This window comes from Pristiophorus japonicus, chromosome 14 (genome assembly GCF_044704955.1).
Source record: "Pristiophorus japonicus isolate sPriJap1 chromosome 14, sPriJap1.hap1, whole genome shotgun sequence".
NCBI lineage: Eukaryota > Metazoa > Chordata > Chondrichthyes > Pristiophoridae > Pristiophorus > Pristiophorus japonicus.
In genome coordinates, this window is record NC_091990.1 from 131,157,967 (window position 1) to 131,172,427 (window position 14,461).

The 14,461-nt window shown below is 42.3% G+C and overlaps 1 protein-coding gene across 2 annotated transcripts in view; it reads right to left on the reverse strand.

Moving 5' to 3' along the window:
• Positions 1-14,461, reverse strand: part of LOC139279494 (uncharacterized protein C11orf24 homolog) — an 88,472-nt gene that overhangs the window by 26,490 nt on the left and 47,521 nt on the right. The window contains exon 2 of one of the 2 annotated variants that reach the window (XM_070898619.1): positions 10,211-10,259. The exons of the other annotated variant lie outside the window; for it this stretch is intronic. The gene's annotated coding sequence lies outside the window, so the exon portion shown is untranslated. The remainder of the gene's footprint in view (positions 1-10,210; positions 10,260-14,461) is intronic. 2 annotated transcript variants of the gene reach the window in all.

Consider the following 14,461-nt stretch of genomic DNA (forward strand, 5'->3'; position numbering starts at 1 on the left):
GGGATTAGCCTGCTAACACTCGCCATAAGGACTCACAAATGGTCAATGGTCATTTGGCCGAGGTACCAAAGGGCACTCGGCACCAAGTGGTCTGGACCCCGGCAAGGAGTGGAAGGAAGAAAACCAGCAGCTCAAATTAATTAGTGAGTGGGGCGGGGGGTGAGCCATTTTTTAAACTAAATTAATGGGTACTTCTTTATCAAGAAACTTATTAGTTGTTTCTCAGAATATATATGAGTGGGTAAGTGGGAGGATACGCTGTTTTGTAAGGATAAGAGCATTATATCATGTAAAGCACATTGCATCAGTCTAGTGCTAAGGGGAATTGTGCGCATCTGGCTTAACTTTTAAGGCCACGTTCTCATTATTGTGAGTACATACATCCTGAAGTCAAATACAAGCCAAATATGCTCACAAGCAGATTGCAAGGCCAATTAAAGGAGTTTTTGTTGCAAAAGAATTTTCTCTTGTAGAATGGACATTATTGGATTTCTGTGTTTTTTTTTTAAATTACTTTGAAAAAACCTTCTGTTTCAATATGGCCACTGATGACTGATCTCTCCACCTCCTCCAGCTTCAGATGTTTTCCGGAACTCTTTTTGCTTCTTCCTCTGCTTCTCTATCCTTCAGGTGGGAGAGGCGAGTGGCATGGTATGGTGTGATGGGCCCATCCATGGCTGCAAGCTGCAGTTGAGATGGGAATGCAGGAGTTTGCAGGGAATACTGGACTCCTCCTCACCTCTCCCCAATCTCTCATGCTTCAACAACAACTTTATATAGCGCCTTTAACATAGTAAACTGTCCCAAGGTGCTTCATAGGGACATTATCAAACTCAATTTTACACTGAGCCACATAAGGGGATATTAGGGCTGATGAGGTAGATTTTAAGCAGCAGCTTAAAAAGGAGGAAAAAGATAACGAAGTGGAGAAGTTTAAGGAGAGAATTCAAGAGATTAGGGACTCGGCAGCTGAAGGCACGGCCGCCAATAGTGGAGCAATTAAAATCAGGCATGCGCAAGAGGCCAAAATTGGAGGAGCACAGATATCTTGGAGGGTTTTAAGGCTAGAGGAGATTACAGAGATAGGGAGGGACAAGGCCATGGAGGGATTTTGAAATAAGGATGCGAATTTTAAAATCAAGGCATTGCTTAACTGGCCATTACTCTCATTGCATTCCCTTCCCACTCCCTTCACCCCCACCCTTTGAACTATCCGCTCGTCCAGTGTCCTCCCTGCCCCCATCATTCATCTCACCCTCCATCCACTGACCAATCCCAAGCTCGCTAGCTTCTCCCACAGGCGGATGGAGAGGGGACAAATGTGCCTTCACAGTCAATTTCCCTTATAAGCTTTGCTTTCAAAATTGAACTTTTGTTAAAAAAAAATAGAATGAGGAAATAAAACTACCTGTTTGCCTTTCTCTCAAATTTATACTATAATTCCTTTTTACCCTTCCAAATAGGAAGGGGGGGGGGAGGGGGGAATTTTAACTGCAAAAAACAGATGGGTAAGGTTTGGGTGGGAGGATAGGAGACCCCCGGCCTTCCTATCCGTACCCGGTTTACGGCCCACTCCGATCCCTGGTCCCAACCGATTTCTGTTCTTCCTACCTCCTCCCCGCCGACCAATCTCCAATACCCCCTCCCTGCTACATATCGGACAGCCTCTCAATTCGACAGGGCCTGAGGGAACCCCAGCCCTCCGCTTCCTACCCGCCTTCAATTTAAAATTCAGGCCTATGCCTCATAGGTTAAATTAAAATCTGTCTCACAGGTGTTCAGTAAATAAAGTTGAACTTTTTCTGATCGTCAACAAAACAAAGGCAAGATAATTAGTTGGCTTCAAAATATAACCATTTTTTGGAAAATGTAAGTAACATTAGATGAAAAAAAACACACTTTCTACCCTTCTCTATCTGACTCCAGTCTATCCATTGCTCTTCTCTCCTCCCCACCTCCGCTTTCTGAATTAAAGTTTATAGAAAGTAAAACGAAAGTTCCATCAGATATGTAATCAGAATATTGGCCACACACACACACTTACTGCTTTTAAATATATATATTTTACTTCAAGTTTTTGAAATTTGTCTGATTAGAGGAAAATCTACTGAACAGAGAGTGCTACAAGCTAAGGAAGAATATTCCACCACTCCAACTTACTGAATGATGCCGATGCATAAAAATGAGGTGATCCAAAACTCAGCTTCCAACTCGCATCAAGTACCGCTCATCCATCACCCCTGTGCTCGTTGACCTACAATGGCTCCGGTTAAGCAACGCCTTGATTTCAAAATTCTCATTTTTGTTTTCAAAATCCATCCAGGGCCGCACCCTTTCCTATCTCTGTAATCTCCTTCAGCCCCACAACCTCTCCTCCACCCCCCGGCCCGGAGATATCTGCGCTCCTCTAATTCTATCCTTGAGCATCCCTGGTAATCAATCAACCGTTGGTGGCTGTGCCTTCTGTTGCCTAAGCCCTAAGCTCTGGAATTCCCTGCCTAAACCTCTCAGCCTCTCTACCTTTCTTTCCTCCTTTAAGACCTTCCTTAAAACCTACCTCTTTGACCAAGCCTGCGCTAATTTCTCCTTATGTGACTTGGTATCCATTTTTTTGGTCTCATAGTACTCCTGTGAAGCGTCTTGGGACGTTCCACTACGTTAAAAGGTGCCATAAAAATATAATTTGTTGTTGTTGATGTATCCAAGAAAATTAGGTACACAGCCCATGATAAGAATGTAGAATCTAAAGTCAGCTCAGAGTAACAGGTCTGGGCAAAAATATCAAGTCCAAGTTCAGAATATTTGAAAAGGCTGAGGTTTTCAAGTAAAAACTATAATGATGGATTTTCAGACACAAGAGACAATTCATATTCAGATCTATGACACACTTCATGTCCATCACACTGCAAGTTTGAGAGTCACATTTAAAAAGTATAAAGAAACAAAAAGGTAGTCATTTGGAATGTGCAAAGTCTCCCAGCAACTGAAATTGCCTAACTGAAGGACCCAGAATGTCTGCAGCCTTTGACTGACCTCATCAATCATACTTTTAAAAAAGGGAAAAAAAAAAACAATGGATCTGAACTGCAGTTGAAGATCATTAAAATCTGACATCACCCAATTTTTACTGAGCAGCAATTACACTTTTAGTGCCTTAAAGTGATATGGCTTCTCCTTAGCAGCAGAGTAATACCTTTTGTATCACATGATTTATGCTGCTATTGTGCATGTAAAATTGTGCATCATACAACTTACCTTGGGAAATGTCACAGAAGATGTCAAGATGTGCAGAAATAAGCATTGATGTAAAGCAAAAATCTCTACTGCTTTAAAATGGTCAATATGTTCTACTGAATCTTAGCAATATTAATTGACTGTGTTGAGTTAGTGCATATGGTCTAGCGAGGCATGGTCATAGTTGTAGTGTATGGAGAAAGAGTCAGACTGAACACTGAGCTCAAAGTAAAGTGTGACCTTAGTCTTTTATTGCAGGTCTCCAGAGTGCCTCTCCAACCTGTGAAGCACTCTTAAATACCTGTGGTCCCAAGAGATTATGGGATCCCTTGGGACTCTGGGGAATGAGCCCTCTGGTGGCTGTACAGAGTAAATACAAGTCCACATATATAACAATAGTGGAATTGCTATAAGAGTCATATCGATCTTACAACTATTTTCCCCAAACTTATAATAGTTATCTCACCAACATAAGTTTTGGGGTCTTTTCTGCCCTCCTTACTCTAAATATTCTGCTTCTATATTTTTGGCTATTCTCAGAGGTGAGACTTAACTCTCTGCAGCCTCAGGCGTATCTTCCCTGGGTTTGATAGCTCACTAAGTTTCAGGATAATGAACAGAAAACCTTTCTTCAGATTCCATTCCTTTCTTCAGATTTCATAAACTGGATTTATCCTGTGTCTCTCTACAGGGGAGGATAAAGAAAAAAAAGAGAAGCTTATGTCATATACTGACGGCTAAATACTATGGATCTTTGGAGAAATATAGGGCCCAAGTTTCCACATGGGCCCCTCCGAGCTGGGCGCCCGTTTTTCGCGCCTAAAACGGCGCTGGAAAAAAAACGCGCGATTCTGGAGCGTCCTGCAGCTTCTTGTCTGTTTGGCGCGGCGCCCAGGGGGGGCGGAGCCTACACTCGCGCCGATTTTGTAAGTGGGAGGGGGCGGATACTATTTAAATTAGTTTTTTTCCTGCCGGCAACGCTGCGTGTGCGCGTTGGAGCGTTCGCGCACGCGCAGTGTGAAGGAAACATTGGCACTCGGCCATTTTTGTAGTTCTTTGTAGCTGTTTAATTTTTGAACATTTTTTAATAAAAGCACATTGCCATCAGCACATCAGCACTGAGGCTTCCTGCTTACTGCCCCTCCCTCCCTCCCGTTCGCGGGAACGACGCTGAACTGATTGTAAGGCTTCCACCTCAAGTGGAAGGCTGCTTGCTGCCTGGTTACTGCCTGCCTGCCCCTCCCTCCCTCCCGTTCGCGGGAACGACGCCACATCGCTGTTGACTGAAGCACTTTCACACAGGTAGGAAGATAGTTTATTTAATCTTTTCTTTGCTTATAAATGTTTATTCAGGTTGGATTTATTTGTATAATATTTGTAGAAGTATAAATAAGGATTTATTGTAGAATTTAATGACTTCCCTTCCCCCCCACCTCGTTCTGGACGCCTAATTTGTAACCTGCGCCTGATTTTTTAATGTGTAGAACAGGTTTTTTCAGTTCTACAAAAATCTTCACTTGCTCCATTCTAAGTACGTTTTCACTGTGGAAACTTTGAAATCAGGCGTCAGTGGCCGGACACGCCCCCTTTTGAAGAAAAAATTCTGTTCCAAAGTAGAACTGTTCTACCTGACTAGAACTGCAGAAAAAAAGTGGAGAATTGTGATTTCTAAGATAGTCCGTTCTCCACCAGTTGCTCCTAAAAATCAGGCGCAAATCATGTGGAAACTTGGGCCCATAGAAAGTTCAGAGGTAAAATTAAAAAGGATATTAGGAGTGCTAAGAGAGAGCATGAAAAATTATTGGCAAGTAAAACTGAGGAAAACCCAAAGATGTTCTACAAATATATTAAGAGTAAGAAGATAATTAAAGAAAGGGTAGGGTCTATTAGAGACTGTGAGGGTAATCTCTATGTCGAGGCGGAAGGTGTTGGTATGGTTCTTAATGAATACTTTGCATCTGTTTTCACAAAAAGGGGCAATGCTGATACTGCTATCAAGGAGGAGTGTGAAATTATAGATGAAATAAACAGTGAGAGAGGAGGTATTAAGGGGTTTAGCAGCCTTGAAAGTAGGTAAGTCCTCAGGCCCGGATGAAATGCATCCCAGGCTGTTGAGCGAAGTAAAAGAGGAAATAGCAGAGGCCTTGACCATCATTTTCCAGTCCTCTTTGGATTTGGGCATGGTGCCGGAGGACTACTAATGTGGTATCCTTGTTTAAGAAAGAAGAAAGGATAGGCCGAATAATTACAGCCCTGTCAGCCTAACCTCACTGGTGGGAAAATTATTGGAAAAAATCCTGACAGGATAAATCTACATTTAGAAAAGCAAGGATTAATTAGGGACACTCAGCACGGATTTGTTAAGGGAAGATCGAATTTGACTAACCTGATTGAATTTTGAGAGGAGGTAACCAGGAAGGTCGATGAGGGTAGTGCGTACGATGTAGTATATGGACTTTAGCAAAGCTTTTGAAAAGGTCCCACATGGTAGACTGGTCACGAAGGTTAAAGCCCATGGGATCCAGGGCAAAGTGCAAGTTAGATCCAAAATTGGCTTAGAGGTAGGAAGCAAAGGTTAATGGTTGATGGATGTTTTTGTGACTGGAAGGAGGTTTCCAGTGGGTTTCCGCAGGGCTCAGTATTGGATCCCTTGCTTTTTGTGGTATACATCAATGATCTAGATTTGAATATAGGGAGTATGATTAAGAAGTTTGCAGATGACACTAAAATTGGCTGAGTGGTTGATAATGAAATGGACTCCAGGAGGATATCAATCTACTGGTCAGGTGGGTAGAACAGTGGCAAATGGAACTTAATTTGGAGAAGTGTGAGGTAATGCACTTGGGGAGGGCTAATAAGGAAAGGGAATACACATTAAATGGTAGGCCACTTAATAGTGTCGATGAACAAAGGGAACTTGGAGTGCTTGTCCATAGATCCCTGAAAGTAGCAGGCCAGGTGGATAAGGTGGTTAAGAAGGCATATGTAATGCTTGCCTTTATTGGCCGAGGCATAGAATACAAGAGCAGGGAGGTTATGCTTAAATTGTATAATACTCTTGTTAGGCTACAGCTGGAATACTGCATGCAGTTCTGGTCACTATTATAGGAAGGATGTGATTGCACTTGAGAGGGTGCAGAGGAGATTTACTAGGACGCTGCCTGGAATGGAGAATCTTAGATACGAGGACAGATTGGATAGGCTGGGTTTGTTCTCATTGGAACAGAGGAGACTGAGAGGAGACCTCGTTGAGGTGTATAAAATTCTGATGAGTCTGGATATAGTGGATAGCAAGGGCCTATTTCCCTTGATGGAGGGGTCAATTACGAGGGAGCATAGTTTTAAAGTGGTTGGTGGTAGGTTTAGAGGGGATTTGAGGGGAGGCCTCTTCACGGAGAGGGTTGTGGGGGTCTGGAACGCACTGCCTGGAAGAGTGGTGGATGCAGAAACCCTCACCACATTTAAAAGGTGCTTGGATGGGCACTTGAAGTGCCGTAACCTGCAGGGTTAAGGACCGAGAACTGGTAAGTGGGATTAGACTGGATAACCTCTTGTTGGCTGGTGCATATATGATGATAAGTACTGCAGGGAATCGAATAAGGCCAGGGTGATCTCCTGGGCTAGTTTCTATCGCCTGGATGGGTTGGAGAGGAATTTTCCCAGATTTATTTCCCCAATTGGCCTGGGTTTTTAATCTGTTTTTTTGTCTCTCCCAGGAAATCGCATGGCTCCGGTTGGGGCTGGAATGTTGAATGTTGCAGTGTAAGGGGTGTCACAGTTGTGTGGGGTGGACTGGTTGGGCCGGGTGCTCTTTACCTTTCCGCCATTGTTCATTGGTTTATACCTGGGAGTCCCTGGCCAAAGACCGCCCTAAGTGGAATAAGTGCATCTGGGAGGGCACTGAGCACCTTTAGTCTCGTCGCCGAGAGCATGCAGAAACCAAGCGCAGGCAGTGGAAGGAGAGTGCGGCAAACCAGTCCCACCCACCCTTTCCTTCAACCACTGTCTGTCCCACCTGTGACAGAGACTGTAATTCCCGTATTGGGCTGTTCAGTCACCTAAGAACTCACTTTTAGAGTGGAAGCAAGTCGATTTCAAGGGACTGTCTATTATGATGATGATGATGATGATATGTAACCTTCAGGGCTGCTGATGGAGGGCCGTGTGGCTCTCTGTCGGCTGGTGTGGAAACGATGGGCCGAAATCGCCTCCTGCACTGTAGATTTCTATGTTTCTATGAATCCCGTGTCTTCTGAGAAGCAGAAGAGCATCACACCACCAGAACTCATTTTATGCTTTAACTGTCAAATTATTGATAGATAAACAAGTGAATATACAACATCTATTTACAGCACACTATGCTAACACCATGAAATAAAGCAAATAGTAAAATGGACCCCACTTTATATCAAACAAATAATTTTATCAGGAACTTTAATACATATATAAAGTTATTGCATTCTTGTATTCTTACCAAATATAAGAGCTAGCTGGACTGACTGTTCTTGTAAATGCCAGACTGACTCTGAGTTGAAGATAATTAAATTCCCCAAAGCAGTTGCCAGTCTTTGTGGATTTCATCAACAGTCAGGAGCTTCCAACTATTCCCATATCTGAACAAATCACACAATGTATTTGTGTTTTAATTGTGTTGCCTGTACATGTATTGCTCATGTACAAGGGAGTAAGTGACTTGATAGATTCCAATTTTATTTTGAATGCAATATCGTACATGACTGTGCATCCAGCATCATGATACAGCTCATTAGACAGTAATCATTTAATGTTCTGAGAGCAGCTGAGAACACCTGGGGTGACAATTTGCCTAGCCATCCAACACTACCATAGCAATCGTCCAGAGGAATTGTCAATAGGAAGTCCTTCCAGAAAGATTTAAATGATTTTGTTTGCTTGATCCTGACTGAAAGCAGAGTTATTATCCTGCTGATAAAATCAGAACTATACAAAATGGTTATATCATTACTAAGAGACAAGAAGCATATTTACTTTAAGATAGTTTCTGAGATGCTAAATAATCAGCCATCATACTTCAGTAAGCAGAATATTTACGCCAATGATTGAAATAATACTATTTTCATTACAACTACAACTGCTTTCAAGTGTTACTATAATAGAATAAAGTGCCAATTTTATCTCATTTGCCACAAGTAAATAACCAGGCACCTCCAATTGGTATATGGGTCAACAAAAACCTCAGGAAGTAGTTTTGACCTCGGCCATGTTTGAAGAATGTTGATATTAAATGATGATATTCCTGTTATAAAGCAGATACAGTTCCATTGGATATGTTTAAAATGCATCCACTGCACAATTGACAGTGTTCTATGTTTTATTCTCGCCTGCTCCTAATTTCAGACAATCTGCTGTAAGGGATGAGGGTTGCCAAGACCATGCTAGGTATTATCCTGTTAAGAGGGAATGGGAAAAAGGTGAAAGAGTAATCACTTGACCAATATTTTGGTGGTTAACTCAAAAACAAAAGCACAGGTCGCACACCCATTCTCTCCCTGACTGCAGATAGTAACAAGAGATAAGATGAATCTTTGATTTAAATGAAACATAACATTTTTGCAATCCTATGCTTTCAAATTTTGTTTATTAGAGAAAAGGAAAATAATTAAACTATTTTGACTGGCATCATGACATCACAAGCAAAGGGATCCATCAGGTTTTGGAGGTGTGTGTGTGAATGGGGCCTGCAAGCCCAAAGTGGACTAGGGGTTGAGTTCCGAACTCCATTGCTGGAATATGAATGCACTGTTATGGTGTCTTGCATACGAGTATAAATGCTGTTTTTACCCTCTGAGGCTTTAATCAGTACAATTAAAATACTGAAAGATCATTTGAATCTTTGAACATTTAAGATTGTGGCACAAAAGCTAAAGTTCTATATACTTGACTCCTGGCCCTGTAATCATCTTAGTTGTACAGATTATAAGTAGGAGATTCTTAAAAGAATTAAACAGTTTTGAAATAAACTAACAAGCTACGGCATTCAAATTATAGAAGCAGAGTTCAAAGGGCTGAACGTTTAGGCAATGTTCGATCATTTCAAAATGACCTGTTTCAGTCTTCAAACAGCTAATTTTTCATCAATGAAATTTTAAAGTTTCCAGCCATTAAAATCAAAGCACATAGCTATGATTTAATTTGCTTCGAGATCAACATTGTTGCCAAAATTTGATTGAGTTTCTGTTCACTGTTTTCTACAAGATTGACATTTTCATCGTTAATTTACAAATGGGGCCAGTCACATAAATGACAATCTGCAACCCCAACTCCAGACTCTGCAACTGGGATGTGGGGAAACCAACAATATAAGGGCTTGAAAACAAATTGTCACTGCTCTCTTTCACAACAGATTCCACATCACATATACATTATTCATTAGCCGGTGACTGTTGTGGGTGCAAAAAAAGAAAGGAGCTCAGTGATCAAGTCACCAATTTTCCACTGGCCAAAATACTTTTCAGTGAGTGAGTGATGGTCAACACTGCATTTGAACTCTCATACAGAAAGAAGAGAGTTCCAGGCAACAGCACTACTGGAGTAAGACCACTGGCAATTGAACCAGTGTTTGAAGCTGTAGCACTGGGAGTCTATGCAGACTTTTTGGATCAGTACAGAATAGTAATATGGAGCTGCAGGTCATAAACGCAAAGCTCCGACAAGCAATAAGCGACTCTTTTGGTGCCACTGCAGGTGTTAACTTATGAAGGACTGACAGCTCATCACTAGGATTCTGATATGGAGTTGGCCATCCTCACATGCTGTTAGTCTGCACAGCTTTGTACAGAGTCCAGAAAAAAAAATTACAAGGTAGGTTTGGAGTTTTCTTTGCAGTGTTCCAAAAAAAAGATAACGTGGAGTATCACTGATTATAATTGGTCCCTTACAAATGGTAACTAATTCAGTACAGGATAAGTTTGCTTTAAGCATTTCAAAATATACTCACAGATTTACTTTAGTTTAGACGACTGCAGGAATTTTTCATCCAGCTTATTCTTTAACAACAAGAGAAAACAAAGTCAGTTGATTTCACACACACACAAGTGTTCATTAATGCTGCATTGCTGATCAATCCTGGTGACATTGGAGGGGTCACAGCACTGCAGTTTTGTGCTGCAGCTACCAAAGAAGCTGCTTACCATCCAAAGATAGCGCACTGCTTAACCAGGTTCCTAGAAAAAGAATAAAGTTGCACTTATTTTCTGTTAAGCTCAAATCGAAATAATTTTTAAAACTTATAAATGGAATTGCTATGTGCCAACAAATCCTATTCATGGCTGAGTATTAAGAGGCATTAGAGTCTGGTGAATGATTTTGCGAAACATCAGTTCCATACCACTTATCCCCATGGCTTCTGAGTGAAAATGTCAATTTAAAGGCAATTTTGCTTGGTGAGATCCAACCCCACCAGGAACTGGATCAAGGCATACTCAATTCAAATGGGATCCCAACAAGCCAACAGATATTACCCCTCCAGTGTCACTTTCATTCCGGCTGTCTGGCCTGGAATTTGAACTTGTGTCTCGGATATGAAAGGGCATTGTGTCACCCATTCGCAGGAAAGTTTTGTTTTCCTTGTGATATCCTCCCTTGTATTTCTTGATGCTACTGAATCTGCTTCAGTTCAGTTCCACTGCGCCAGCATCCACTGAGTACCTCTCTCAAACGAGAGTCCAAAAAGTGATCAGCAGACTACTCTACAGTACATGGCTTCACAGCTGAGCTTGATCTCCTCACCAGACATCCACACACAGCAGGAATCATTACATAGCTCTGGAAGAAGGAGCTCTTGCCCACCCTTGGACCACTGAAGCTGTGAAACACTGCTGCCCCAAGTGAGATTGACTAGATCAGCATAGTCTAGAGATCCATCTCACAACCTGCTGTATAGTTCAGGTGGTGCACTTTCCCAGTAAGGCATCAGGGTAGCTACAGGTTCAATTTTAGCCTTCAATTTAAAAAAAAATCTACCAGTAAACTTCACAGCAATAATAGCCATTTACAAAAATGTAGTTACAAAGTCGAATAAAACTTGCATTTCTTCAAGAATGAAAACAGTTGGCTAGGATTCCAGCTCCTGATCACTATTCAGTGACCCTTGCTGGAAGTGTGCATGTGGGAATGTCGAGTGAGGGCATGATCCGGTTTGGATGCGATTCTCCCATGCACAACTAAGCCTGTCAACTCTAACCGTCAAGGCTTACACATAATGATGAACACTTGGGAAATGTACCAAAGGATGCTTGGAACTTATGGAACCATACCCTAAGCAAGGAGTCAACACTTTCAGGGAGGGGAGGGGATAGGATGTGTTAAGTATGAAGAACTCCACAAGACTGAATACTGTGAGCTAAAACTGATGTGACCTTAATCTCTTTAATACAACTCCAGAATGCCATTTATACTCCAGACAACCTTTTATACTCCCTTGCATGAGGTGTGAAGGTGACCCTTGGGCCTCCAACAGTTGCATCCTCTGCTGGCAAGTCTTACACAGTTACAATGTTTACATACATATCTGGATGAATCGGAGAGAAAGGGGGGGGGGCACAAAAGAAAACTAACATTTCATGTTTGTGGAGCACTGCATAGAATCATACAATACAGGAGGTCATTCGGCCCATCGAGCACGTGCCATTATTTTGTAGCTTTAATTCTACATAATCTGCCGAATACTACTAGGATGTTATAATAATGGTATCCCCTAAATATAATACACAAATACTAATCTTTCTTTAAATAAACTGTGCCGTTCCTGCTGAAAGCTAATTTTTGGGGCACACAACATGAAAAGCAACCCAACGCTAGCTACGTCTAGGCACAACAGAAATCAATTAAAGTACAATGTGCCCTATTGTTCACATAGCTTGCGTTAAAAAGCCTGGGTATTTTTCCACTCGTCAAAGTACTTCCTGATTTTCTCAAAGTAGTTCAGACTTTTACAATACATCAATAATATTTAATTAATGAACAAATTCTGGTGAAATGACACTGGGCTCAAATGCCCAAATAATAATATTCATTTAAATCATATAAATGCAATTTGTTTTCAAGTACCACAGATGTCTGATAAACTGTATGGCATTGTGCCCATTCAGTTCTGGGTTCCCTGTTGGGCTATTCAAAAGAAAGTTTTGAATAGATTCCACTCTTTATATCCAATTGATTGGAGATGAAATGACTAAATACCGAGAGGAAGAAAAAATAATTAAAAAGCAGCCAACATAGATTCCAGAAAGGAAAATAAACATAGAAACATAGAAAATAGGTGCAGGAGTAGCACATTCGAGCCTGCACCACCATTCAATATGATCATTGCTGATCATTTTTGCAACTTTAGTACCCCATTCCTGCTTTCTCTCCATACCCCTTGATCCCTTTAGCCATAAGGGCCACATCTAACTCCCTTTTGAATATTTCTAATGAACTGGCATCAGCAACTTTCTGTGGTAGATAATTCCACATGCTCACAATTCTCTGAGTGAAGAAGTTTCTCCTCATCTCGGTCCTCAGACTGTGATCCCTGGTTCTGGACTTCCCCAACATCGGGAACATTCTTCCTGCATCTAATCTGTCCAATCCCGTCAGAATTTTATATGTTTCTATGAGACCTCTCTCATTCTTCTAAATTCGAGTGAATATAAGCCTAGTCGATCCAGTCTTTCTTCATATATGTCAGTCCTGCCATCCCGGGAATCAGTCTGGTGAATCTTCGCTGCACTCCCTCAACTGCAAGAATATCCTTCCTCAGATTAGGAGACCAAAACTGTACACAGTATTCAAGGTGTGGCCTCATCAAGGCCCTGTACAACTACAGTAAAATCTCCCTGCTCCTATACTCAAATCCTCTCGCTTTGAAAGCCAACATGCCATTTGCCTTCTTCACCGCCTGTTGTACCTGCATGCCAACTTTCAATGAATGATGTACCATGACACCCAGGTCTTGTTGCACCTCCCCTTTTCCTAATCTGTCACAATTCAGATAATATTCTGCCTTCCTGTTTTTGCCACCAAAGTGGACAACCTCACATTTATCTATATTATACTGCATCTGCCATGTATTTGCCCACTCACCTAACCTGTCCAAGTCACCCTGCAGCCTCTTAGCACCCTCCTCACAGCTCACACTGCCACCCAGCTTAGTGTCATCTGAAAACTTGGAGATATTACATTCAATTCCTTCGTCTAAATAATTAATGTATATTGTAAATAGCTGGAGTCCCAGCACTGAACCTTGCGGCACCCCACTAGTCACTGCCTGTGCTTGACTTCGAGTCCCCCCAAGATCTATACTTGGCCCCTTCCTATTTCTTCTCTACATGTTGGCCCTTGCCAATATCAGCCGAAAACACATCATCAGATTCCACATGTATGCTGACAACACCCAGCTCTACCTCACCGCCATCTCTCTCGACCCCTCCATTGCCTATCATTTGTCATGCTGCTTGTCCAAAATCCAGTACTGGATGAGTAGAAATTTCCTCTAATTAAACATTGGAAAGACTAAAGCCATAGTCCTCAGCCCCCACCACAAAGTCCCCTCCCTAGCCACAGATTCCATCCACCTGCCTGGCCAGTGTCGGAGGCTGAACCAGACGGTTTGCAATCTTGGCATCCTATGTGATCCTGAGCTAAGCTTCCGACCATAAATCCTCTCCATCTCCAAGACCGCCTACTTCCAGCTCTGTAACATTGCTCGTCTACCCCCCCTGCCTCAGCCCACCTTCTGCTGAAACTCTCATCCATGCATTCGTTACCTCCAGACTCGACTAGTCCAATGATCTCCTGGCTGGCCGTCTATCTTCCACGCTCTGTAAACTTTTCATCCAAAACTCTGCTGCCTGAATCCTAACTCACACCAAGTACTGTTCTTTCATTACCCGTGTTCGCTGACCTACATTGGCTCCCGGTCCAGCAAGGCTTCAAAATTCTCATCCTTGTGTTCAAATCTCACCATGGCCTCGCTCGTGCCCATCTCTGTAACCTTCTCCAGTCTTCAAGAACTCCGTGCTCCTCGAATTCTGGCCTCTCGTGCATCCCCAATTTCCATCATCCCACCACTGGCGGCCATACCTTCAGGTGTCTCAGCTCCAGATTCCCTCCCGAAACCTTTCCGCCTCTCCTTCTTTAAAACGCTGCTTAAAACCTGCCTCTTTCCCCAAGCTTTTGGTCACCTGTCCCAATAGCTCCTTACGTG